The sequence below is a fragment of the Microchirus variegatus genome, assembly GCF_963457635.1.
Source record: "Microchirus variegatus genome assembly, chromosome: 4".
NCBI classification, from domain to species: Eukaryota; Metazoa; Chordata; class Actinopteri; order Pleuronectiformes; family Soleidae; genus Microchirus; species Microchirus variegatus.
Window position 1 is genome coordinate 31,202,919 of NC_139805.1, and position 27,100 is coordinate 31,230,018.

Here is a 27,100-nt window from a genome sequence, read left to right on the forward strand (position 1 = left end):
TAATAAATGATTTCATAAAAATATGACTAATGTGTGATTATTTTTAAATGTTATATACATTTATGGAGCTAAGTAAGCAATCAAACTTGCAAATAAACCCTTAGTTGTTGTGAATTGTTGTTCAGACAAAGTGAGTAAAAAGACAGAAATTCTGCTACCACCAAAGCCCAACGTTGTAAAATTACAAAGTTTCTCTAAAAACGTACATAAACATTTTTATTCCAAAAACTCTTTGATTTCTGCATCAAAGGCCTCCTACAACAACATCTGAATGGTCAAATAATTTTTTTTTTAGGTTTTTCTTAATTTGGGTCTTACAGGGTTAAAACAATGTTTTGATAATGAGTAGCAATGCATCCACCGCTCCAGAGAGGGAGCTGCGCTTCTGAGAGCTGACGTGATAGATTACGTCACTTCCAGATACCTGGCCAATCACAACACAGGTGGGAAGGCTCTATGCTGGCTGGCCAATCACAACACACTCTGTCTTCTCGCGCGAGATTCATGGCTAAAAATAGTGCGACTGACAAGCGCTTCGAAAAGGACAGATTTCAATCGGCTCGTTTACATCAACTAGGAGGATTTTGACCATAAAAACAACTTAATATATGTAAGTAGACCTCCATAACTCACATATATGTGCTATATGTCTATGTGACCTTTAAAGACAGCCACGGTTGGTATATAATTGTTAAACATTTATGAATCTATATTGTCCCCCAGTCTATTCCCCTGAAAACCTTTGCAGTTTTTATGAAACATGCTTCAGGGACTCTTGCGGGAGGAGATTTTAATTGTCACATTAATCCCTCTCTTGACAAACTCCCATCTGCTATTTCTCCCCCCTCTAAGCAAGAGAAGGTGCTTGCTAATATGTCATGATATTGAATATTCTGATGTATGGAGGCAGCTTTACCTTACTGATTCAGAGTTCAGTTTTTTCAGTGCCACATAAAAGCTATACCAGAATTGATTACATCTTCATTCCCTCATCAAAAATGTATTTTACTTTATCATGTACCATAGGCAACATTGTGTTATCAGACCATGCCCCAGACCATGAATTATTTGGTATATTCTCTCGCTGAGGACAGGGCATTGTCACAGCGCTGGAGATTTCAACCTTATCTCCTCAAAGACGATAAGTTTATGTCTTGCTTTTCTTCAGAATTGAAGATTTTTTACTCTGTCAACTCACCATCCACAGATAATCCCTTTGTTCTCTGGGAGACATGTAAAATATACTCCCCTGGACTGATTGTCTTTTGTTGCATCCAGAAGGTGTGAGAAGAATGAACAGCGTAAACGTCTTGAATCCCAACTAGCTAAATTGGAGAAAAATCACACATCTAGCTCGAGTCCTGATTTACTCATGGAACTGTTATCTGCATGTGCTGCATTGAATACTTTTCTGATTCAGGACTCTGAGCAGTCCCTTAAATTTGCCAGGCAGAAACTATATGAGTCTGGGGACAAACCTGGAAAATATCTTGCCAGTCTTGTCAAAAAGAGGGCAGATTCTCAAAATGTAGTCTCTATTACTGACCCTAATGGTGTTATATCGTTTGATACTAGAAACATTAATAAACACTTTGCATAATTTTATTCCAACCTATACATTCCTGAACAGCCTGACAATTCCTTATGCGTAAGTTTTTTGCAGATTTAAGACTCTCCAAAGATACGGATGATCAAAAATTACAAATAAATGCCCTAAATACTAGAGAGGAAGTGCTACTTGCTTTGAAATCTATGCCATCCGGTATGGCCCCCGGGTCAGATAGATTTGGATGTGAGTTTTATAGGGAGTTTAGTGATATTCTCTTAGACCTTTTTATGCTATGTTCAATCATTCGTTTGAAATGGGATCTTACCACAGTCCCTCAGGGAGGCCAATATTTATTTCATTCTTAAAAAAGGAAAATGCCCCGAAAGCTGCACCTCATACAGGCTAATAGCCCTACTCAACTCTGATCAAAAACTACTCTCCAAAATTCTGGCCTCACATTTAGATAAGGTGCTGCCCCATATTGCCAAGGAAGACAAAACTGGTTTTGTCAAGGGCCGGAACTCCTGTGATAATCTGAGGAGGCTCCTTAACTTAGACATCATCCACCTAACCCAGAGCCGTCAGGACCCGGCCCTCGTGCTGTCTCTTGACGCTGAGAAGTCATTCGACTGGGTTGAGTGGTCGTATTTGTTCTATGCTTTGGAAGAATCTGGCCTCAGTGATAACTTTGTGAATTGGATTAGGTTTCTGTATAATACTCCGATGAGGCTGAGATCTGACAATTTCCCCCTCCATCGCGGGAATAGACAGGGCAACCCCCTCAGCCCCTTGTTATTTGATATTGCTATTGAGCCGCAGCCCCAGGCAGTAAGGCAAAACACTTTAAATTCTGGTATTTTCGTTGGTGAAAGGGAACACAAAATCCCAAACTTCTGTTCTCTGCTTGCTTCAGGTCATTTCGTCGTTCACTGTCTTCTTGGGATATAAGTCTAACATTGTAAAATTGGAAGCTATGCCCCTGGGATCGTTAATTTGTGTTCCAGATATGACTGAGCCCTTTCTGTTCCGCTGGTCTTCCACTGGTTTCATTTCCTTAGGAGTGCATGTAACACCTACTGTTGGTCAGATGTTTAAGTCCAACTTCCACCCCCTCTTGGATGCTATAAGGGCTGACTGAGATCGCTGGGCTGCTAGAAACTTGACTTCCCGAAACCATACTTACGATCGTTCTCTCCAGGTTGCCACGTCTCCTGCGCCGAAAAGACACAGAGGCTCCCGTGGATTCCAACACTTCTGGAATCACTTCCTCCTGCTGCTTCTCTCGTCTCGTCTCCTCTACGCCAGCAGAGCTGTCGCTACTCCTCACACTGACACTTCCTCTGGAACTCCTGTTCTCCTCTATCAACATCCCGAGTGAGTCTATTCCTCTGGAACAAACTTTGTGCCACTGTGGAGTCGCTGACACCTTCCAATCCCACTGCTGCCCGTCACATACTGATCTCTGTCATACTTACGTTCTGCTAGCTTGTTGTACCTTAGAGCTAATAAAACCATTGTTTATTATACTTACCTTGTCCTGTCTGCATTTGAGTCCTCCATTCTCTATCTCAGTCGTTTCCCTTTAAAGGGAAACGTAGGAGGAGGCCCCGTCTCAAGATGACAAAACTTCAAATGGCAGGTTGTGATGGAGGGCTAGATGTACCAAATCTTAGATTTTACTAACTGGCTTCACACCTGAGAGTGATTACAAGCCGACACAACTATGATCAAGCCTCCATTTGGCATGATATTGAGTCCTCTCAGTCAAAGTGTCCCTTGGTTAGTATATTGTTTATGGATAACCCTGAATCTGTCAAAAAACTCTGCTCTAACCCTATTACTCTCAGTACCATCAGAGCCTGGAGATCCATTCACTCTATAGAAAGCTGGGCTCAGTTGACATCTCCTCTCACTCCCATTCTTGACAACCTGGACTTCCTGCCAGGCTGCAAGGACCTGGGGCCTCATGTACAAAGACTTGGGTGGATTTCCTACTGAAACTTGGCATACAAATTAGAGATTTCATAATTAAAAACACCACCTTAATGACTAATAACACCACCATGTGTTGAGAAGGCTCTACAGATTAGTAAGAAATGCATTACTGCCCTAAACTCTAATTCTCCTCATACCTCACAAGCTACCAAGCAAGCTTGCCATAGATAATGCTGACTGGTGGGAAGTCTGATCAAGAATGTTGCTCCAACAAAAAAATCATGGCACAACATCGTTATGGACTGCCTTCCTAGTAAATACATCACTTGTATGTTTCACTCCAAAATAGATGCTTTCCATAGGGTCTGGAACCCTTACTTGCAGCATATTGGGCCCACGCTTTCATCCTGCTTGCTTTGTGGATTCCCCAAATCAGCCTGGCCTGTTTTCATAATATTGCTCTAAGTCAGTTTTTTTTACCTTTTTTGAGCCAAGATACTTTTTTTTTTTTTTTTTTTTTTTAAATCAAGAGGCAAACCACCAAACAAAAATGTTTAAAAAATTATACTCTGTAGCCTATATTAACAATTTAGTAATTCTTATCAAAGTGTCTTGAATATTTATAATCATATTATTTGCAGATAATTATTTGTTTTCAAAAAATGTTTTTAGACCAATTAGGTGAAATTGGATAATTTCCCACGGCACACCTGACGATCTCTCACGGCACACTAGTGTGCCACGGCACACTGGTTGAAAAAAAAAACTGCTCTAAGTGCTCACTTTCTAACAAGCACTTTCCTGCCTTGCTATGCTTGTATGCTCTGTATTGATTGTCATCTGGATACTGCCGTGTCTTGCTGCAGGAGATTGATGGGGAGGGGGCTGGTCAGAAAATGTTCCCACTGTCATTTATTTTCATTTCCATAACATTTTTCTATTTGCTGTACCCACATTGTGTTTTTTTCCCTCCTCTTTTCTGTCATGTCTGAGCAGTTATGTGTGTTTTGGAAAAATGCAATAAAAATATTAATTAAAAAAAATAAAAAATACAAGGTTGGCGAGAGAATGACTGTGATCTGTTTGGCCAAATACGGCCCTCATGGGCACATGAAAAGACTGAGAGAGTTCAAACCATCACAAGTCCTGTGATGGTTTCTTACTTCTTCTTCTTACTTCTTCTTACATACTTCATGTGGGCCGGACTGGCCCACATGAAGTACAGAATCACTGACAAAAGTTTCAGAGAAAGAAAGTTTCTCTGGTTGAACCAAGAAAGATCCAGGCCCTTAGACCTATACACCCTTAGACCATCTGTAGGTGCTGGTGATGGATTGGCTTGTTAAGTGAATACTTGGGGCGACATCCACCAAACCAAACTGAACCTTGAATGAGGAGATGCCTAAGATGTGTAAAATCATCTCATCCAGGAAGCATGTTTATTGCTACTAATAGACTGGAAGTATCTTTCGAAATAACTTAGGGACCTCCAACTTCTAGAACCTGGCTTGGACATGTGATATAAGTGCTTCCTGACAGGTTCAGCTCATTTTGCGTGTGATGGAATTTTACATTCTTTGTAGTAACATCTAGAAAATCTTCCACTCTTATATAGTTTGATCTTGTACTTTCTGTAGTTAGTCTGAACTGTGTACTGCTGGAATGGCCAAAAGGATGGTCTGGTCAACTCTGCTGTTACGACCCCGCTGTTTATAACCCCCTAAGTAGAGAGGAGGTTATACCTAGATATAAAATCCTGAAAGAGGTTTACAATCTCTTTTGTATTCCACCAGATTGTTTTCTAATCAGTTAAGGAAGTTCAGTGTTTCTTCATCAAAGGGCCAGGGGCATGTCAAACAATTGACAGTCAAATCAATGTATCATGGCGCCGTCCGAGTGGCAGCTTGTTACAGCAGCTCCGTACTCATTCTTAGCTATAAGTGAATTATGTGTATTTTTAGCGCTTTTTTATTGTCCATTTGTGTTCAGCAGTCGAGCCCGTACACGTCCAACCCTGGACGTAACGCTGGTGAGACTTTTTTTGTTGTTATCACTTTGTTTTTGGACTCCGCATCGGCGAACACGCTCAGTCGCAACGCTGTTTTTACACCCGGGATCAGCTGTTAGCGCTTAGCAACGATAGGCTAACACCCGCGGAGAGACCGGACATTCCCGCTGAACTACGGAGGAGACGGAGAGGATGTAGAGCCGGAGTTAAATGTCGTGAAAAGAGATGACGGTACAAACCAAGCCTCCCATCTGTCATCATGGGAAACGTGCGGTCTCTTCAGAACAAGTTCGAGGAGCTAGCGGCGCTAACGAAGCTACAGCGGGGAGTACCGTGAGTGCAGCCTCATTAATTTCATGGAGACTTGGCTGACTGATCTCATCCTGAACTCACTGGCGCAACTGGAGGGGTTTCAACTCGCAAGAGCGGACAGGAATACAAGGGAGAGTGGTAAGAAGGGTGGGGGACTGGCGATGTTTGTGAACAATAAGTGGTGCCACCGTGGACACATTCATGTGAAGGAGCAGCGGTGTACTAGGTTAATTGAGCTGCTAGCAGTTAACATTCGGCCATACTATCTACCGAGGGAGTTCTCACACGTAATGGCTCTGATGGTGTACATCCCTCCCTCTGCAAATGCTGCTGCTGCCTGCAAGCTTCTCCACAGTGTTGTGTCCCAGCTACAGACAGCGCATCGCCAAGCCTTTTTCCTCATCACTTGGGATTTTAATCACGTTTCCCTATCTGCCACACTCCCTAACTTTCATCAATACCTGGACTGTCCCACCAGAGAAAATAAAACCCTGGACCTGCTGTATGCAAACACAGCGGGTGCCTACACCTCCTCCCCCTCCCCCCGCTGGGTCGCTCAGATCACTACCTTGTCCACCTACACCCTGTCTACACCCTGTCAAACAACAAGCCCTAGGTGACTTCTGAGATGAGAGCTCTGCTGCTGGAGAAGAGGAGAGCTTTTAGATCTGGAGACCGCGAGGAGCTGAGGAGAGTGCAGAGGGACATGAAAAGGAAGATCAGGGAGTGCAAGGCAAATTATAGGAGGAAGATGGAGAACCACCTGGAACATAACAACGCCAGGGAGGTCTGGAGTCACTTAAAAGGGCAGGGCAAAGTCAGGACGAGGGACCCTGCTCCTGGTGACAGAGACTGGGCCAACAACCTGAATGTCTTTTTCAACAGGTTTGAGACCAATCTCATCCCTTCCCCCTCCAGTCAGTTTACTTCCAGCTCCCCTTTTCTTCCTGTCCCCCTCCCCTCTTTACCACCACCAACACCTCTCAGGCTCACACTCCCCCCCCCCCCCCTCCCACACCTCAACCACCACCTCAAGGACACTCACCACCACCTCCCCCACCTCTGCTGCCATCCTCTCCTCGCTTTACGACCACAGTGGATCAGGTGAGAGCGCAGCTGAGAAATAAAAAAGCCAGGAAAGTTACGGGTCCTGATGGCATCAGCCCCAGACTCCTCAGGGACTGTGCAGACCAGCTCTGCCAGGTGGTTTGCTACTTCAATGCATCTTTAACCTGAGTCTGAGTCTGGAGAGAGAGACCCACCCAGTGGAAGACTTCTTGTGTGGTCCCTGTCCCCAAGACATCATGCCCCAAGGAACCCAACCACTTCAGACCTGTGGCCCTAACATCACAACTCATGAAGACACTGGAGAGGATAATCCTCAAACACCTCCGCCCCCTGGTAAGCTCAAACATGGACCCTCTGCAGTTCGCATACCATCGGGGTGGATGATGCCATCATCTACCTGCTGCAGAGATCCCTGTCTCATCTGGAGGGCACTGGAAACAGCGTGAGGATTACTTTTGTTGACTTCTCCAGTGCCTTTAACACCATACAACCATCGCTGCTCAGGGTGAAGCTGGAGAGAGCAGGTGTCAGCGACCGGCTGGCTGCATGGGCCACCAATTACCTCACAGACAGACCCCAGTTTGTGAGGCTGCAGGACTGTGTGTCGGACCCTAACCCTGTTAGTCTGCAGCACGGGAGCCCCCCAAGGCACTGTGCTCTCACCCTTCCTCTTCACCCTATACACATTGGACTTCAGTTATTCCACAGACAGCTGCCACCTCCATAAGTTCTCTGATGACACTGCCATTGTGGGGTGTGTGTCAGGAGACGACGACCAGGAATACAGAAACACTATTATGGACTTTGTCAGCTGGTGTGAGAAGAATCCCCTTCTTGTCAACGCCAGCAAGACGAGGGAGATGGTGGTAACCTTCAGCAAGAAAAAGCAAAACACTGCACCGGTGAACATCCAGGGACATCGAGAGGGTGATGACATACAAGTACCTGGGTGTTCACCTAAACAATAAACTGGACTGGACTGACAACACTGACTCACTCTTTATCTGCTGCGGAGACTGCACTCTTTTGGGGTGTGCAGGACACTGCTGAGGACACTGTGGTTGCGTCAGTGGTCCTGTTTGCTGTGGTGTGCTGGGGAGGGGGCTGTTCTGTGCGGGACAAAAACAGACTAAATCGGATAAAAAAGCCGGCTCTAACCCTCCTGCTGCTTCTCTCGTCTCGTCTCCTCTACGCCAGCAGAGCTGTCGCTACTCCTCACACTGACACTTCCTCTGGAACTCCTGTTCTCCTCTATCAACATCCCGAGTGAGTCTATTCCTCTGGAACAAACTTTGTGCCACTGTGGAGTCGCTGACACCTTCCAATCCCACTGCTGCCCGTCACATACTGATCTCTGTCATACTTACGTTCTGCTAGCTTGTTGTACCTTAGAGCTAATAAAACCATTGTTTATTATACTTACCTTGTCCTGTCTGCATTTGAGTCCTCCATTCTCTATCTCAGTCGTTTCCCTTTAAAGGGAAACGTAGGAGGAGGCCCCGTCTCAAGATGACAAAACTTCAAATGGCAGGTTGTGATGGAGGGCTAGATGTACCAAATCTTAGATTTTACTAACTGGCTTCACACCTGAGAGTGATTACAAGCCGACACAACTATGATCAAGCCTCCATTTGGCATGATATTGAGTCCTCTCAGTCAAAGTGTCCCTTGGTTAGTATATTGTTTATGGATAACCCTGAATCTGTCAAAAAACTCTGCTCTAACCCTATTACTCTCAGTACCATCAGAGCCTGGAGATCCATTCACTCTATAGAAAGCTGGGCTCAGTTGACATCTCCTCTCACTCCCATTCTTGACAACCTGGACTTCCTGCCAGGCTGCAAGGACCTGGGGCCTCATGTACAAAGACTTGGGTGGATTTCCTACTGAAACTTGGCATACAAATTAGAGATTTCATAATTAAAAACACCACCTTAATGACTAATAACACCACCATGTGTTGAGAAGGCTCTACAGATTAGTAAGAAATGCATTACTGCCCTAAACTCTAATTCTCCTCATACCTCACAAGCTACCAAGCAAGCTTGCCATAGATAATGCTGACTGGTGGGAAGTCTGATCAAGAATGTTGCTCCAACAAAAAAATCATGGCACAACATCGTTATGGACTGCCTTCCTAGTAAATACATCACTTGTATGTTTCACTCCAAAATAGATGCTTTCCATAGGGTCTGGAACCCTTACTTGCAGCATATTGGGCCCACGCTTTCATCCTGCTTGCTTTGTGGATTCCCCAAATCAGCCTGGCCTGTTTTCATAATATTGCTCTAAGTCAGTTTTTTTTACCTTTTTTGAGCCAAGATACTTTTTTTTTTTTTTTTTTTTTTTAAATCAAGAGGCAAACCACCAAACAAAAATGTTTAAAAAATTATACTCTGTAGCCTATATTAACAATTTAGTAATTCTTATCAAAGTGTCTTGAATATTTATAATCATATTATTTGCAGATAATTATTTGTTTTCAAAAAATGTTTTTAGACCAATTAGGTGAAATTGGATAATTTCCCACGGCACACCTGACGATCTCTCACGGCACACTAGTGTGCCACGGCACACTGGTTGAAAAAAAAAACTGCTCTAAGTGCTCACTTTCTAACAAGCACTTTCCTGCCTTGCTATGCTTGTATGCTCTGTATTGATTGTCATCTGGATACTGCCGTGTCTTGCTGCAGGAGATTGATGGGGAGGGGGCTGGTCAGAAAATGTTCCCACTGTCATTTATTTTCATTTCCATAACATTTTTCTATTTGCTGTACCCACATTGTGTTTTTTTCCCTCCTCTTTTCTGTCATGTCTGAGCAGTTATGTGTGTTTTGGAAAAATGCAATAAAAATATTAATTAAAAAAAATAAAAAATACAAGGTTGGCGAGAGAATGACTGTGATCTGTTTGGCCAAATACGGCCCTCATGGGCACATGAAAAGACTGAGAGAGTTCAAACCATCACAAGTCCTGTGATGGTTTCTTACTTCTTCTTCTTACTTCTTCTTACATACTTCATGTGGGCCGGACTGGCCCACATGAAGTACAGAATCACTGACAAAAGTTTCAGAGAAAGAAAGTTTCTCTGGTTGAACCAAGAAAGATCCAGGCCCTTAGACCTATACACCCTTAGACCATCTGTAGGTGCTGGTGATGGATTGGCTTGTTAAGTGAATACTTGGGGCGACATCCACCAAACCAAACTGAACCTTGAATGAGGAGATGCCTAAGATGTGTAAAATCATCTCATCCAGGAAGCATGTTTATTGCTACTAATAGACTGGAAGTATCTTTCGAAATAACTTAGGGACCTCCAACTTCTAGAACCTGGCTTGGACATGTGATATAAGTGCTTCCTGACAGGTTCAGCTCATTTTGCGTGTGATGGAATTTTACATTCTTTGTAGTAACATCTAGAAAATCTTCCACTCTTATATAGTTTGATCTTGTACTTTCTGTAGTTAGTCTGAACTGTGTACTGCTGGAATGGCCAAAAGGATGGTCTGGTCAACTCTGCTGTTACGACCCCGCTGTTTATAACCCCCTAAGTAGAGAGGAGGTTATACCTAGATATAAAATCCTGAAAGAGGTTTACAATCTCTTTTGTATTCCACCAGATTGTTTTCTAATCAGTTAAGGAAGTTCAGTGTTTCTTCATCAAAGGGCCAGGGGCATGTCAAACAATTGACAGTCAAATCAATGTATCATGGCGCCGTCCGAGTGGCAGCTTGTTACAGCAGCTCCGTACTCATTCTTAGCTATAAGTGAATTATGTGTATTTTTAGCGCTTTTTTATTGTCCATTTGTGTTCAGCAGTCGAGCCCGTACACGTCCAACCCTGGACGTAACGCTGGTGAGACTTTTTTTGTTGTTATCACTTTGTTTTTGGACTCCGCATCGGCGAACACGCTCAGTCGCAACGCTGTTTTTACACCCGGGATCAGCTGTTAGCGCTTAGCAACGATAGGCTAACACCCGCGGAGAGACCGGACATTCCCGCTGAACTACGGAGGAGACGGAGAGGATGTAGAGCCGGAGTTAAATGTCGTGAAAAGAGATGACGGTACAAACCAAGCCTCCCATCTGTCATCATGGGAAACGTGCGGTCTCTTCAGAACAAGTTCGAGGAGCTAGCGGCGCTAACGAAGCTACAGCGGGGAGTACCGTGAGTGCAGCCTCATTAATTTCATGGAGACTTGGCTGACTGATCTCATCCTGAACTCACTGGCGCAACTGGAGGGGTTTCAACTCGCAAGAGCGGACAGGAATACAAGGGAGAGTGGTAAGAAGGGTGGGGGACTGGCGATGTTTGTGAACAATAAGTGGTGCCACCGTGGACACATTCATGTGAAGGAGCAGCGGTGTACTAGGTTAATTGAGCTGCTAGCAGTTAACATTCGGCCATACTATCTACCGAGGGAGTTCTCACACGTAATGGCTCTGATGGTGTACATCCCTCCCTCTGCAAATGCTGCTGCTGCCTGCAAGCTTCTCCACAGTGTTGTGTCCCAGCTACAGACAGCGCATCGCCAAGCCTTTTTCCTCATCACTTGGGATTTTAATCACGTTTCCCTATCTGCCACACTCCCTAACTTTCATCAATACCTGGACTGTCCCACCAGAGAAAATAAAACCCTGGACCTGCTGTATGCAAACACAGCGGGTGCCTACACCTCCTCCCCCTCCCCCCGCTGGGTCGCTCAGATCACTACCTTGTCCACCTACACCCTGTCTACACCCTGTCAAACAACAAGCCCTAGGTGACTTCTGAGATGAGAGCTCTGCTGCTGGAGAAGAGGAGAGCTTTTAGATCTGGAGACCGCGAGGAGCTGAGGAGAGTGCAGAGGGACATGAAAAGGAAGATCAGGGAGTGCAAGGCAAATTATAGGAGGAAGATGGAGAACCACCTGGAACATAACAACGCCAGGGAGGTCTGGAGTCACTTAAAAGGGCAGGGCAAAGTCAGGACGAGGGACCCTGCTCCTGGTGACAGAGACTGGGCCAACAACCTGAATGTCTTTTTCAACAGGTTTGAGACCAATCTCATCCCTTCCCCCTCCAGTCAGTTTACTTCCAGCTCCCCTTTTCTTCCTGTCCCCCTCCCCTCTTTACCACCACCAACACCTCTCAGGCTCACACTCCCCCCCCCCCCCCTCCCACACCTCAACCACCACCTCAAGGACACTCACCACCACCTCCCCCACCTCTGCTGCCATCCTCTCCTCGCTTTACGACCACAGTGGATCAGGTGAGAGCGCAGCTGAGAAATAAAAAAGCCAGGAAAGTTACGGGTCCTGATGGCATCAGCCCCAGACTCCTCAGGGACTGTGCAGACCAGCTCTGCCAGGTGGTTTGCTACTTCAATGCATCTTTAACCTGAGTCTGAGTCTGGAGAGAGAGACCCACCCAGTGGAAGACTTCTTGTGTGGTCCCTGTCCCCAAGACATCATGCCCCAAGGAACCCAACCACTTCAGACCTGTGGCCCTAACATCACAACTCATGAAGACACTGGAGAGGATAATCCTCAAACACCTCCGCCCCCTGGTAAGCTCAAACATGGACCCTCTGCAGTTCGCATACCATCGGGGTGGATGATGCCATCATCTACCTGCTGCAGAGATCCCTGTCTCATCTGGAGGGCACTGGAAACAGCGTGAGGATTACTTTTGTTGACTTCTCCAGTGCCTTTAACACCATACAACCATCGCTGCTCAGGGTGAAGCTGGAGAGAGCAGGTGTCAGCGACCGGCTGGCTGCATGGGCCACCAATTACCTCACAGACAGACCCCAGTTTGTGAGGCTGCAGGACTGTGTGTCGGACCCTAACCCTGTTAGTCTGCAGCACGGGAGCCCCCCAAGGCACTGTGCTCTCACCCTTCCTCTTCACCCTATACACATTGGACTTCAGTTATTCCACAGACAGCTGCCACCTCCATAAGTTCTCTGATGACACTGCCATTGTGGGGTGTGTGTCAGGAGACGACGACCAGGAATACAGAAACACTATTATGGACTTTGTCAGCTGGTGTGAGAAGAATCCCCTTCTTGTCAACGCCAGCAAGACGAGGGAGATGGTGGTAACCTTCAGCAAGAAAAAGCAAAACACTGCACCGGTGAACATCCAGGGACATCGAGAGGGTGATGACATACAAGTACCTGGGTGTTCACCTAAACAATAAACTGGACTGGACTGACAACACTGACTCACTCTTTATCTGCTGCGGAGACTGCACTCTTTTGGGGTGTGCAGGACACTGCTGAGGACACTGTGGTTGCGTCAGTGGTCCTGTTTGCTGTGGTGTGCTGGGGAGGGGGCTGTTCTGTGCGGGACAAAAACAGACTAAATCGGATAAAAAAGCCGGCTCTGTCTGTGGCTGTCCCCTGGACTCCATCGAGGTCATAGAAGAGAGGAGGGTACTGGCCAAACTATCGGCCATCATGGACAACACCTCTCACCCACTGCACAAGACTGTTGGGGCCTTAAGAAGCTCCTTCAGTCAGAGACTGATGCACCCTAAGTGCAGGACGGAGCGGCTCCGCAGGTCGTTCATTCCTACTGCTGTCCGTCTGTTCAACAGTGTGCAAACTAAATAACAATATTTGTGTCACTGCTGTATTAGTCTGTTTTTTGTTTTTAGCTGGTCTGTTAAGTTATTGTTTACAGTTTTGTTTTTTTTTGTTTTTAGCTGGTCTGTTAAGTTATTGTTTACAGTTTTGTTTTTTGTTTTTAACTGGTCTGTTAAGTTATTGTTTACAGTTTTTGTCTTCTGTTTTTGTTGCCTATATTTGTCTTATTTGTATCTTAAAGTAATATGCACCTTATTTACATTCACTCTTATTTTATTTCTTTCCATGTACAGTTTTTATAATATTTTGTAATTGTTTATCTGTGTACTGAGCTGCTGGAACCCGGTTCTCTCCCCACTGTGGGATAAATAAATCTATCTTATCTTATCTTGTCTTAAACAGTATAAGAACGGGGCGAAACATTTGGTCAGGGGGCACAACTCTGAACTGCTTATGTGGTTCTGTGTGATGTTCCCTCTCAATAGAGAATAAACACTTGGTGCATGCTACCTTTCCAGTCTTGTTTTTTGACTCTACAGGCGGATGTGGAAATTTCCTCCTTCTTGGAGTTACCCCTCATGGGCAAATGAAAAGACTGAGAGGGTTCAAACCACCACAGGACTGGCCCACATAGAGTGCAAAATCACTGACAAAACCTTCAGCCTGAGATCCCTGAGATGTTTAGTTAAACCCTGTAAATATTTAAATGCAAGATTAACCAGCACTGCTCTCAGTAGACTACTCATACACTCGGACTCAATAATATACTGTTATGTGCAATAGATACTCAAACATGCAGATTTTTCCATTTATCCATTATGCACCGTTGCCATTGTCTTGCTGTTGTTTCTGTTTGTCACTGTATGTCCCTGTATGTCCCTGTATGTCATTTTTTTTTCTTTTTTCTGTTTATATTGTATATACTGTTATATTTATTTATTACTCTCCTATCCTCCTGCTGCAGCAATAACCAGAATTTCCCCACTTACCGGACTTATGAACTGCGGAAAAATAATTTCCACTACTTTTCGAGTTGAGCAGTTTTATTGAACACATCAAATTCAAGGAACTCTGTATGGTAACTGAACATTTTGATGCTGCATAAGTTTTGAACAGTTTGTAATTCCTCCTGCCTTCTCCTTTCTTCTCGTCATTCTTGACATTTCCTTCTCTTCAAAGGCATCTTCAAGGTTTGTGCTGCTCCACTTGATCCTTCTTCACTTTCCCTCTCACTCTTCTCCAGATGCTCCTCTTTCATCTTTCTCTTTTGCACTTTTACTTTACTCCTCGTCACCACATGCTCATCTTTAATCTTTGTTTCTCTCTTCTTTCCTCTTTCACTCTTACCCTCCATGTTCTCCAAAGTCTTCTCTTGAATCTTTGTTTCTCTCTTCTTTCCTCTTTCACTCTGACCCTCCATGTTCTCCAAAGTCTTCTCTTTAATCTGTGTTTCGCTCTTCTTTCCCCTTTCACTCTTACCCTCCATGTTCTCCAAAGTCTTCTCTTGAATCTTTGTTTCTCTCTTCTTTCCTCTTTCACTCTTACCCTCCCATAGTTGGAGAACTATGTTCTCCAAAGTCTTCTCTTTAATCTGTGTTTCTCTCTTCTTTCCTCTTTCACTCTTACCCTCCATGTTCTCCAAAGTCTTCTCTTTAATCTGTGTTTCTCTCTTCTTTCCCCTTTCACTCTTACCCTCCATGTTCTCCAAAGTCTTCTCTTGAATCTTTGTTTCTCTCTTCTTTCCTCTTTCACTCTTACCCCCCATGTTCTCCAAAGTCTTCTCTTGAATCTTTGTTTCTCTCTTCTTTCCTCTTTCACTCTTACCCTCCATGTTCTCCAAAGTCTTCTCTTTAATCTTTGTTTCTCTCTTCTTTCCTCTTTCACTCTTACCCTCCATGTTCTCCAAAGTCTTCTCTTGAATCTGTGTTTCTCTCTTCTTTGCCCTTTCACTCTTACCCTCCATTTTCTCCAAAGTCTTCTCTTGAATCTGTGTTTCTCTCTTCTTTCCTCTTTCACTCTTACCCCCCATGTTCTCCAAAGTCTTCTCTTGAATCTTTGTTTCTCTCTTCTTTCCTCTTTCACTCTTACCCTCCATGTTCTCCAAAGTCTTCTCTTTAATCTTTGTTTCTCTCTTCTTTCCTCTTTCACTCTTACCCTCCATGTTCTCCAAAGTCTTCTCTTGAATCTTTGTTTCTCTCTTCTTTCCCCTTTCACTCTTACCCTCCATGTTCTCCAAAGTCTTCTCTTGAATCTTTGTTACTCTCTTCTTTCCTCTTTCACTCTTACCCTCCATGTTCTCCAAAGTCTTCTCTTGAATGTTTGTTTCTCTCTTCTTTCCTCTTTCACTATTACCCTCCATGTTTTCCAAAGTCTTCTCTTGAATATTTCTTTCTCTCTTCTTTCCCCTTTCACTCTTACCCTCCATGTTCTTCAAAGTCTTCTCTTGAATCTTTGTTACTCTCTTCTTTCCTCTTTTACTCTTACCCTCGATGTTCTCCAAAGTCTTCTCTTGAATCTTTGTTTCTCTCTTCTTTCCTCTTTCACTCTTACCCTCCATGTTCTCCAAAGTCTTCTCTTTAATCTTTGTTACTCTCTTCTTTCCTCTTTCACTCTTACCCTCCATGTTCTCCAAAGTCTTCTCTTGAATCTTTCTTTCTCTCTTCTTTCCTCTTTCACTCTTACCCTCCATGTTCTCCAAAGTCTTCTCTTGAATCTTTCTTTCTCTCTTCTTTCCTCTTTCACTCTTACCCTCCATGTTCTCCAAAGTCGTCTCTTGAATCTTTGTTACTCTCTTCTTTCCTCTTTCACTCTTACCCTCCATGTTCTCCAAAGTCTTCTCTTGAATGTTTGTTTCTCTCTTCTTTCCTCTTTCACTATTACCCTCCATGTTTTCCAAAGTCTTCTCTTGAATATTTCTTTCTCTCTTCTTTCCCCTTTCACTCTTACCCTCCATGTTCTCCAAAGTCTTCTCTTGAATCTTTGTTACTCTCCTCTTTCCTCTTTCACTCTTACCCTCCATGTTCTCCAAAGTCTCTTCCTGAATAGTTTTCTTTGTCTTTTGTCCTGCTCCACCATCACTGTGGATCTTTTCCTCTGCCTTTTGTCCTTCTTCACCATCACTGTCCATCTTCTCCAAAGTCTCTTCCTGTGTGTCTTTTTCTGTCTTTTGTCCTTCTTTTAGCTTATCTTCCGTCTTATTTCTGTCGTGCAATGTTGTGCCTCCCACTGAGACTTCAATGTTGTCACCTTAAAAGTGTATATTAAATACATAAATGTATTATAACATGGAACTTTTCTTGTCCAGGCTCTATTACTTCACTTTGTCATAGTTTCCCATAATTACCAGATATTGGCATGCTGTCTTCAAACCAAGATGACTGGTGGAAAATCATCCTGTTTGCCATATTGATTTTTCTTGCGTGAGTTGACAAAATGTTTGCTGTTCCTGGGCTTACAAAAGCTTGATGCATCTTAAAAAAGGAAAAGAAATAAGGTGTGAAAATATATTCTAGATCATGTAGTTCGTCTAGCTCGGATGTTCAGGTGTGTTTTAGTGCAGCGTTCTTACACCAGGATGGACTTTGACTGCCACCTTGTCATTCTGTGGGAAAAGGTCAAAGCATGTTGTAAACACTTTAGAAAGCCACTAATTATTAACAAAAAGTCAGCACATCTACTTCACAGTCAAAAGTTATCATTTTGATTTTTTGGCCTCATAGATTTTATCACCTACACACAATGGTAAAGATCCAACATCTATGTAAGAGTCCCTTTATTGCAAAGAATGGACCTGATGTCTAAACAAGTCTGTTTACTGTAAAATACTTTTTCTGACTAGACATGAGTAACAGCTTTTCTCGTTTGTGTTATATGTGGTTTATGGTGGTATATGTTGACATTATACTTACTACAGGTGTGTTGAGAGTGACAGGACTCAGTGACAGTGAAACCAGGGCTGAATTCAGTTTTAGGTCTGGAGATTGGCTCATCAATGCTCGTGTATCCTGTTAATTTAGCAATATGAATTAAAGAACAAATTAAATAGACAAGTGTGGGTTTTAAAAGCCAAGTTTGAAGTTTTTATTTTGTTGCTTGACTGTTTGATGTACCACTTCGCTTACCTCACTCTGCAACAAAATAATACCCAACAACTCTTCTCAAGTCTCCAAACTTTGGAGTCAAGCTTACCTTCTCCAAAATGTCACGCTCCTCCGGCCTCTTCTTTCGTTTTTCACTCTTACTCTCCATCTTCTCCAAAGACTTCTCTTGAATCTTTGTTTCTCTCTTCTTTTCCTTTTCACTCTTACTCTCCATCTTCTCCAAAGTCTCATCATGTCTCTTTTCGTCTGTCTTTTGTCCTTCTTCACCATCACTGTCCATCTTCTCCAAAGCCTTTTCCTGTCTCTCTTTATGTGTCTTTTGTCCTTTTATCTCATCTTCTGTCTTAGTTCTGTCTTCACCTTCAATCTTTGTCTTCTCCAAATAGCCCTCATCAACTTGACCTTCTTTTTCTTGTCCTTCATAATCTCCCGGTCTTTCTTCAGGCAGGCTCTTGTGCAATGTTGTGTCTCCCACTGAGACTTCATTCTCCAATAGCCACTCTTTGGACACAGTTTCCCCCATGGATCCTTTATGTTAAGTAAATAATGATTGGTTACTTTTGAAAACTGTACCAGTATTTATCCTGTACACTGCACTATGTATGTACCTGAGGGAATCATCTGGGAATCACTTTCAAGGTGACAACATTGAACACTAACCTGGTGTTCAATGTTGTCACCTTAAAAGTGTATAAATACATGAATAAATACATGCAACTTTTCTTGTCCAGGCTCTATTACTTCACTTTGTCATATTTGCCCATAATTACCAGATATTGGCATGATGTCTTCAAACCTAGATGACTGGTGGAAAATCATCCTGTTTGCCATATTGACTCGGTCACACACAGTTTTTGTTGAGCCAATTGTCAAAGCCTTTGTTGTTCCTGGGCTTACAAAAGCTTGATGCATCTAAAAAAGACAAAAATAAAAAAGGTGTTTAAATATATTCTAGATCATGTAGTACGTCTAGCTCTGATGTTCAGGTGTGTTTTAGTGCAGCGTTCTTACACCAGGACGGACTTTGACTGCCACCTTGTCATTCTGTGGGAAAAGGTCAAAGCATGTTTTAAACACTTTAGAAAGCCACTAATTATTAAGAAAAAGTCAGCACATCTACTTCACAGTCAAAAGTTATCATTTTGATTTGTTGGCCTCATAGAAACAGATTTTATCACCTACACACAATGGCAAAGATCCAACATCTATGTAAGAGTTCCTTTATTGCAAAGAATGGACCTGATGTCTAAACAAGTCTGTTTACTGTAAAATACTTTTTCTGACTAGACATGAGTAACAGCTTTTCTTGTTTGTGTTATATGTGGTTTATGGTGGTATATGTTGACATTATACTTACTACAGGTGTGCTGAGAGTGCCAGGACTCAGTGACAGTGAAACCAGGGCTGAATTCAGTTTTAGGTCTGGAGATTGGCTCATCAATGCTTGTGTATCCTGTTAATTTAGCAATATGAATTAAAGAACAAATTAAATAGACAAGTGTGGGTTTTAAAAGCCAAGTTTGAAGTTTTTATTTTGTTGCTTGACTGTTTGATGTACCACTTCGCTTACCTCACTCTGCAACAACCCTTCTTCACCACTTTCCCCCACATTTCCTTTTGACAGGGCTTCCTCTTCTGATTCTTTTTCTATTACTCTCAGTTCACAGACCCTTGAACCAACCCGCGCAACTTTAGACAAGCTCCTCAGCTGGTTTCATGAAAGACAAAGATAATTTGTTAATTTGGACTTAAAGTTTTAGTATTTTCAAAAGCCTTCCCAGACCAGTTACTCTTTTGACCCCATTTGGCAGCTGAAGCAGATGGAGGTCTGAAATTTGAACGATGTACCAGGGGACAAGGCCAGAGGCCCCATGTAGCATCCAGTATATTCTTAGGCTGAAGGGGCATTGATGCATAAGTTGGGTGTTTCTTCATTTCTATCATAATAATATGGTCTTCAGTTGTCTTTGGGCCTCTCAGGTTATATTGTTTTCATTTCCTGTTTCGTGAGACACACTATGTCATAGGTACTTTTCTTTACTAACACCTCAGCTTCACAATAAAATTTACTGAGTTGATAAACCTCTATTTGGTTGAACAGAACTTAGTATTACATTATATTAATCTGTATGTTGGTAAAATTTAGAAAATATAAGACTTGTCCCTCTTTTTAGGCCTCAGTCAGTCGGCTGGTCACCTGTGGTGATTGAAGGCCTCTTTAACCACATAGTATCATGTAACTGAATATAATAGATATATAAATACATTGATTTATATATTGATATTTACAACATCTTACTGCTTCAGGATCCAAATGAGGACACAGGAGCAACAGATCAAGTCTTTGACAACGGGCCTCAAATTAAATAGATGCACTGCCCCTGAGTGGCAGCAGTTGCAGCAGCTCCTGCTCAATTTGAGGTTCTTTACTAGTTACTTTAGTAGTTTTTTAGTGACTATTCTCAATTTATTTTTGTGTGTATGTTTTTGTTACAATGGTGCACTTATGGATACTGAAGTTGCTGTGGTTGCTTTGGTCCTTTTTTAGTTTTTTGCACATTTCGTGACCAGGGGGCCCCATGCCCAGCCACGTTCCGATTGTTTACAGTCGGGATCAGCTGTTAGCCCTCCGTACCACAGCATTGCTGCCCCAGGATAGACCCGATGTTCCCTGTGTGTTGAAGAGGAGGAGACTTGGGACCCTTGCCGGAATTCAATGCTGTAGGAAGAGTCGCTACAGACCCGTCCTCCCATTCATCGTTATGGGGAATGTGAGCTCTCTCCCAATAAGTTAGACGAGTTAATGGCACTGACCCGGCACCAGAGGGAATATCGGGAGTGCAACATCATGATGTTTAGGGAGACATGGCTAAACTCACTAACACCAGACACAACCATTTCTCTGGAGGGATTTATTTTGCAGCACACGGACGGGGCACAGGAGAGCAGTAAGAAGAAAGAGGGGGCTGGCTGTTTTTGTCAACAATAGATGGTGTAACCTCGGGCACATCACTGTCAAAGAGCAGGTGTGCTGTAAGGATATTGAGCTGTTAGCTGTTAGCATGAGACCATACTATCTACCCAGGGAATTTTCACATGTTCTGGTGGTAGCAGTGTACACTACCCCCTCTGCTAATAGTGACGCAGCCTGTGATGTCCTGCACTCAGCTGTGAGCAGGCTGCAGACACAGAACCCACAGGTTCTCCTCCTCATATCTGGGGACTTCAACCATGCCTCTCCTTCCCACACTCTGCCCAAATTTACCCAGTATGTCACCTGCCACACCAGAGACAATAAAACACTGGACGTTTATTTATGCCAACACCAAGGAGGCATATTCATTATCACCTCTCCCTCCCCTGGGGAGATCAGACCACAGCCTGCTTCATCTCCTTCCTGTGTATAACCCTTAGGCCCTGATTTACTAAAGCTTTGCGCCTGCAAAAACTAACTAAAGATAGTCTGCTGCTGTCAGACTGTTCAACCAGCAATGCTCTCAGTCGACCACACATCCACATAGATATGGGCCGAATAAAAACAGTTATGTGCAATAGCTATTCAAACATGCAGAGTTTTAATCATCCACTGTGTTACCGTTTGTTATTGTCTTGTCATTTTCTTGCTGTTGTTTTATTACCATATGTCACTGTATGTCATTTTTTTATACTGTATATATTGTATACATATGTATTTTTCATCTATCCTCTTTGCTGCTGCAACAACTGAAAATGTCTCCTCTGCAGGACGAATACAGGGATATCTTATCTTATCTTAAAACCCAACAACTCTTCTCAAGTCTCCAAACTTTGGAGTCAAGCTTACCTTCTCCAAAATGTCACGCTCCTCCGGCCTCTTCTTTCGTTTTTCACTCTTACTCTCCATCTTCTCCAAAGACTTCTCTTGAATCTTTGTTTCTCTCTTCTTTTCCTTTTCACTCTTACTCTCCATCTTCTCCAAAGTCTCATCATGTCTCTTTTCGTCTGTCTTTTGTCCTTCTTCACCATCACTGTCCATCTTCTCCAAAGCCTCTTCCTGTCTCTCTTTATGTGTCTTTTGTCCTTTTATCTCATCTTCTGTCTTAGTTCTGTCTTCACCTTCAATCTTTGTCTTCTCCAAATAGCCCTCATCCACTTGACCTTCTTTTTCTTGTCCTTCATAATCTCCCGGTCTTTCTTCAGGCAGGCTCTTGTGCAATGTTGTGTCTCCCACTGAGACTTCATTCTCCAATAGCCACTCTTTGGACACAGTTTCCCCCATGGATCCTTTATGTTAAGTAAATAATGATTGGTTACTTTTGAAAACTGTACCAGTATTTATCCTGTACACTGCACTATGTATGTACCTGAGGGAATCATCTGGGAATCACTTTCAAGGTGACAACATTGAACACTAACCTGGTGTTCAATGTTGTCACCTTAAAAGTGTATAAATACATGAATAAATACATGCAACTTTTCTTGTCCAGGCTCTATTACTTCACTTTGTCATATTTGCCCATAATTACCAGATATTGGCATGATGTCTTCAAACCAAGATGACTGGTGGAAAATCATCCTGTTTGCCATATTGACTCGATCACACACAGTTTTTGTTGAGCCAATTGTCAAAGCCTTTGTTGTTCCTGGGCTTACAAAAGCTTGATGCATCTAAAAAAGACAAAAATAAAAAAGGTGTTTAAATATATTCTAGATCATGTAGTACGTCTAGCTCTGATGTTCAGGTGTGTTTTAGTGCAGCGTTCTTACACCAGGACTGACTTTGACTGCCACCTTGTCATTCTGTGGGAAAAGGTCAAAGCATGTTTTAAACACTTTAGAAAGCCACTAATTATTAAGAAAAAGTCAGCACATCTACTTCACAGTCAAAAGTTATCATTATGATTTGTTGGCCTCATAGAAACAGATTTTATCACCTACACACAATGGCAAAGATCCAACATCTATGTAAGAGTCCCTTTATTGCAAAGAATGGACCTGATGTCTAAACAAGTCTGTTTACTGTAAAATACTTTTTCTGACTAGACATGAGTAACAGCTTTTCTCGTTTGTGTTATATGTGGTTTATGGTGGTATATGTTGACATTATACTTACTACAGGTGTGTTGAGAGTGACAGGACTCAGTGACAGTGAAACCAGGGCTGAATTCAGTTTTAGGTCTGGAGATTGGCTCATCAATGCTCGTGTATCCTGTTAATTTAGCAATATGAATTAAAGAACAAATTGAATAGACAAGTGTGGGTTTTAAAAGCCAAGTTTGAAGTTTTTATTTTGTTGCTTGACTGTTTGATGTACCACTTCGCTTACCTCACTCTGCAACAAAATAATACCCAACAACTCTTCTCAAGTCTCCAAACTTTGGAGTCAAGCTTACCTTCTCCAAAATGTCACGCTCCTCCGGCCTCTTCTTTCGTTTTTCACTCTTACTCTCCATCTTCTCCAAAGACTTCTCTTGAATCTTTTCGTCTGTCTTTTGTCCTTCTTCACCATCACTGTCCATCTTCTCCAAAGCCTCTTCCTGTCTCTCTTTATGTGTCTTTTGTCCTTTTATCTCATCTTCTGTCTTAGTTCTGTCTTCACCTTCAATCTTTGTCTTCTCCAAATAGCCCTCATCCACTTGACCTTCTTTTTCTTGTCCTTCATAACCTCCCGGTCTTTCTTCAGGCAGGCTCTTGTGCAATGTTGTGTCTCCCACTGAGACTTCATTCTCCAATAGCCACTCTTTGGACACAGTTTCCCCCATGGATCCTTTATGTTAAGTAAATAATGATTGGTTACTTTTGAAAACTGTACCAGTATTTATCCTGTACACTGCACTATGTATGTACCTGAGGGAATCATCTGGGAATCACTTTCAAGGTGACAACATTGAACACCAGCCTGGTGTTCAATGTTGTCACCTTAAAAGTGTATAAATACATGAATAAATACAAGCAATTTTTTCTTGTCCAGGCTCTATTACTTCACTTTGTCATATTTTCCCATAATTACCAGATATTGGCATGCTGTCTTCAAACCAAGATGACTGGTGGAAAATCATCCTGTTTGCCATATTGACTCGGTCACACACAGTTTTTGTTGAGTCAATTGTCAAAGCCTTTGTTGTTCCTGGGCTTACAAAAGCTTGATGCATCTAAAAAAGACAAAAATAAAAAAGATGTTAAAATATATTCTAGATCATGTAGTACGTCTAGCTCTGATGTTCAGGTGTGTTTTAGTGCAGCGTTCTTACACCAGGACGGACTTTGACTGCCACCTTGTCATTCTGTGGGAAAAGGTCAAAGCATGTTTTAAACACTTTAGAAAGCCACTAATTATTAAGAAAAAGTCAGCACATCTACTTCACAGTCAAAAGTTATCATTATGATTTGTTGGCCTCATAGAAACAGATTTTATCACCTACACACAATGGCAAAGATCCAACATCTATGTAAGAGTCCCTTTATTGCAAAGAATGGACCTGATGTCTAAACAAGTCTGTTTACTGTAAAATACTTTTTCTGACTAGACATGAGTAACAGCTTTTTTCGTTTGTGTTATATGTGGTTTATGGTGGCATATGTTGACATTATACTTACTACAGGTGTGTTGAGAGTGACAGGACTCAGTGAAACCATGGCTGTATTCAGTTTTCTTTGCAGGACAAGGCACTCAGATCTCTTTCTTTTGGCCACCTTGTGAACCCTTTGTAGGACTTCTTCCTCATCCTCTTCAGAATCATTCTCAGATTCCTGCTGTTTGGGTTTCCATTCATCAGCGGAGCCATCACCTTCAGATGAACTAAAGCTCTGTTTTTAGGTAACACAAGATTCATTTTACTGATTTTGAATTGAAAGCTAGTAGGATGTGGGGAAGCACTTAATCTAATTTTTACTCTCACCTCCCTTTTATCTGTCCCATCCTCTTTAAAAGAGGTCACCGTCTGTTTTTTAATGAAAAGTCAAAAGAATATTAAAAGCTTTGTAATATGTGGAAGTACTGAAAACTGTCAAAACTCACCATTTGTTGGTTCAAAGGCACAGATGCCCTTTTCTCACGCAGCTGGTAAGTCCTTTTTGGCACATGTTCCTCATCCTCTTCTGGATCTGGTACTGTTTCAGTTAGTAAGCCCACCATCTTTGTTTAGGAAAAATAAAGTAAGCTCATTTTAGAATGACATACAGTGGTATGCAATAGTCTGGGCACCTCTGTAAATGTTCATGATTTTCCTTTATAAATCATTGGTCGTTTGGATAAGAAATTTCAGTTAAATATATCATATTAGAGAAAAACAGTGATATTTGAGAAGTGAAATAAAGTTTATATGATTGATTGATATGATGAAGTGTGCAAGAATTATTTAAACAAAATTAGGCATGTGCATAAGTTTAGGCACCACAAAAGAAATATTTTGTGCATCCTCCTTTTGCAGAAATAACAGCCTCTAAACGCTTCCTTTAGCTTCCATTTAGAGTCTGGATTCCGGCTAAAGGTATTTTGGACCATTCTTCTATAAGAAACATCTCCAGTTCAGTCAGGTTTGATGGTTTCCGAGCATGGACAGTCCGCTTTACATCACACCACAACTTTTCAATAATATTCAGGTCTGGGGACTGAGATGGTCATTCCAGAATGTTGTATTTGTTCATCTGCATGAATGCCTGAGTAGATTTTGAGCAGTGTTTAGGGTTGTTGTCTTGTTGAAAGATCCAGCCCCGGCGCAACTTCCGCTTTGTCACTGATTCCCGGACATTGTTTTCCAGAATCTGCTGATATTGAGTGGAATCCATGCGACCCCAACTTTAATAAGCTTTCCAGTCCCTGCACTGGCCAAACAGCCCCACAGCATGATGATGGAACCACCACCACATTTTACTGTAGGTAGCAAGTGTTTTTCTTGGAATGCTGTGTTCTTTTTCCACCATGCATAACGCCCCTTGTTTTGCCCAAATAACTCTATTTTAGTTTTGTCAGTCCACAGCACCTTATTCCAAATGTGCTTTAGCTACCTCAAGCGACGCCGTTTGTGACAGGTGCAGAGAAAAGGCTTTTTCTGCATTACTCTTCCATACAGCATCTCCTTGTAAAGTGCGCTGAATAGTTGAACGATGCACAGTGACACCATCTGCAGCAAGATGATGTTGTAGGTCTTTGGAGCTGGTCTGTGGGTTGACTGTGACTGTTCTCACCATCCATAGCCTCTGCTTATCTGAGATTTTTCTTGGTCTGCCACTTCGGGCCTTAACTAGAACTGTGCCTGTGGACTTACAATTCCTCACAATGTTCCTCACAGTTGAAACTGAGGGCTTAAATCTCTGAGATAGCTTTCTGTATCCTTCCCCTAAACCATGATGTTCAACAATCAATGTTTTCAGGTCATTTGAGAGTTGTTTTGAGGCTCCCATGTTGCCACTCTTCAGAGAAGGTGCAAAGAGGAGAAACACTTACAATTGGTCTCCTTAAATACCCTTTCTCATGATTGGATTCACCTGTGTATGGAGGTCAAGGGTCACTGAGGTTACCAAACCAATCTTGAGTTCCAATAATTAGTGCTAAAGGTATTGAAATCAATAAAATGACAAGGGTGCATAAACTTATGCACATGCCTAATTTTCTTTAAATCATTCTAGTACACTTTCTGTAAATCATATAAACTTTATTTCACTTCTCAAATATCACAGTTTGTCTCCTATATGATATATTTAACTGAAATTTCTTATCCAAACAACCAATGATTTATAAAGGAAAATCATGAAAATTTACAGGGGTGCCCAAACTTTTGGATACCACTGTATTTTAATTTGTGTGTGGAAACACTGCAGCTACTCTCACCTGCTGGTCTGACGGCACAAGGGTCTTGTTGCTGTACAGCTGGTTAAGCCTTTTCCTCACAGGCTTCTCTTGGCCCAATGGTTCCTGCTCCTCCTCTTCAAACCCTTGACTGTGTTTATTGTGTGCAGGTTCATTGTCCTCCCTTTCATCCTCAGAAGAAGCAATGGTCATGGTGTTGTCTTTCTTGTGGTTCTCTCTGCGTTTCCTTTTCTTTACAGCATATGTAGAAATTGCCATCATTGACAATTCTCTACTCTTGAGTGTGACCTCTGCTGGGTCCTCCGCTGTGCAAAGAAAATGATAAAATGAATACAAGTTGATGGATACTACAAGAAAAAATAGGTTTGGCATTGATTTAGATTGTTTAAAAAACCTTGATAAAATCTTTTGGCTGTGTTTGCATCATGGCACATAAAGGTTGCCACTTTCTGGTAAGTTTTATGGCCCAACTGTCGCTTGGCCTGGAGGAATGAATGTAAAAAAGAAATATATAAGAGTGCAAAATTTATTAACTTTTCACCACACTTTACATTACATGTTTTTAAGATACAAAAAAACATGATAAGTTATCTCACATAAGTGGCAACAGAGGAGCGCAGCATGTTGAAAGTTGGGGCTGTCCCCAAGCCCATCCCCTGCCAGGCCTCCTTAAAATATTCAGACAGCTTCAGCAGGACGCCTCCACTGGTTGTGTGAAAGAAGGTAGAAGCCTCTTTGCCTCCTTCAATTTTGTTTCGAAGCAGGTTGT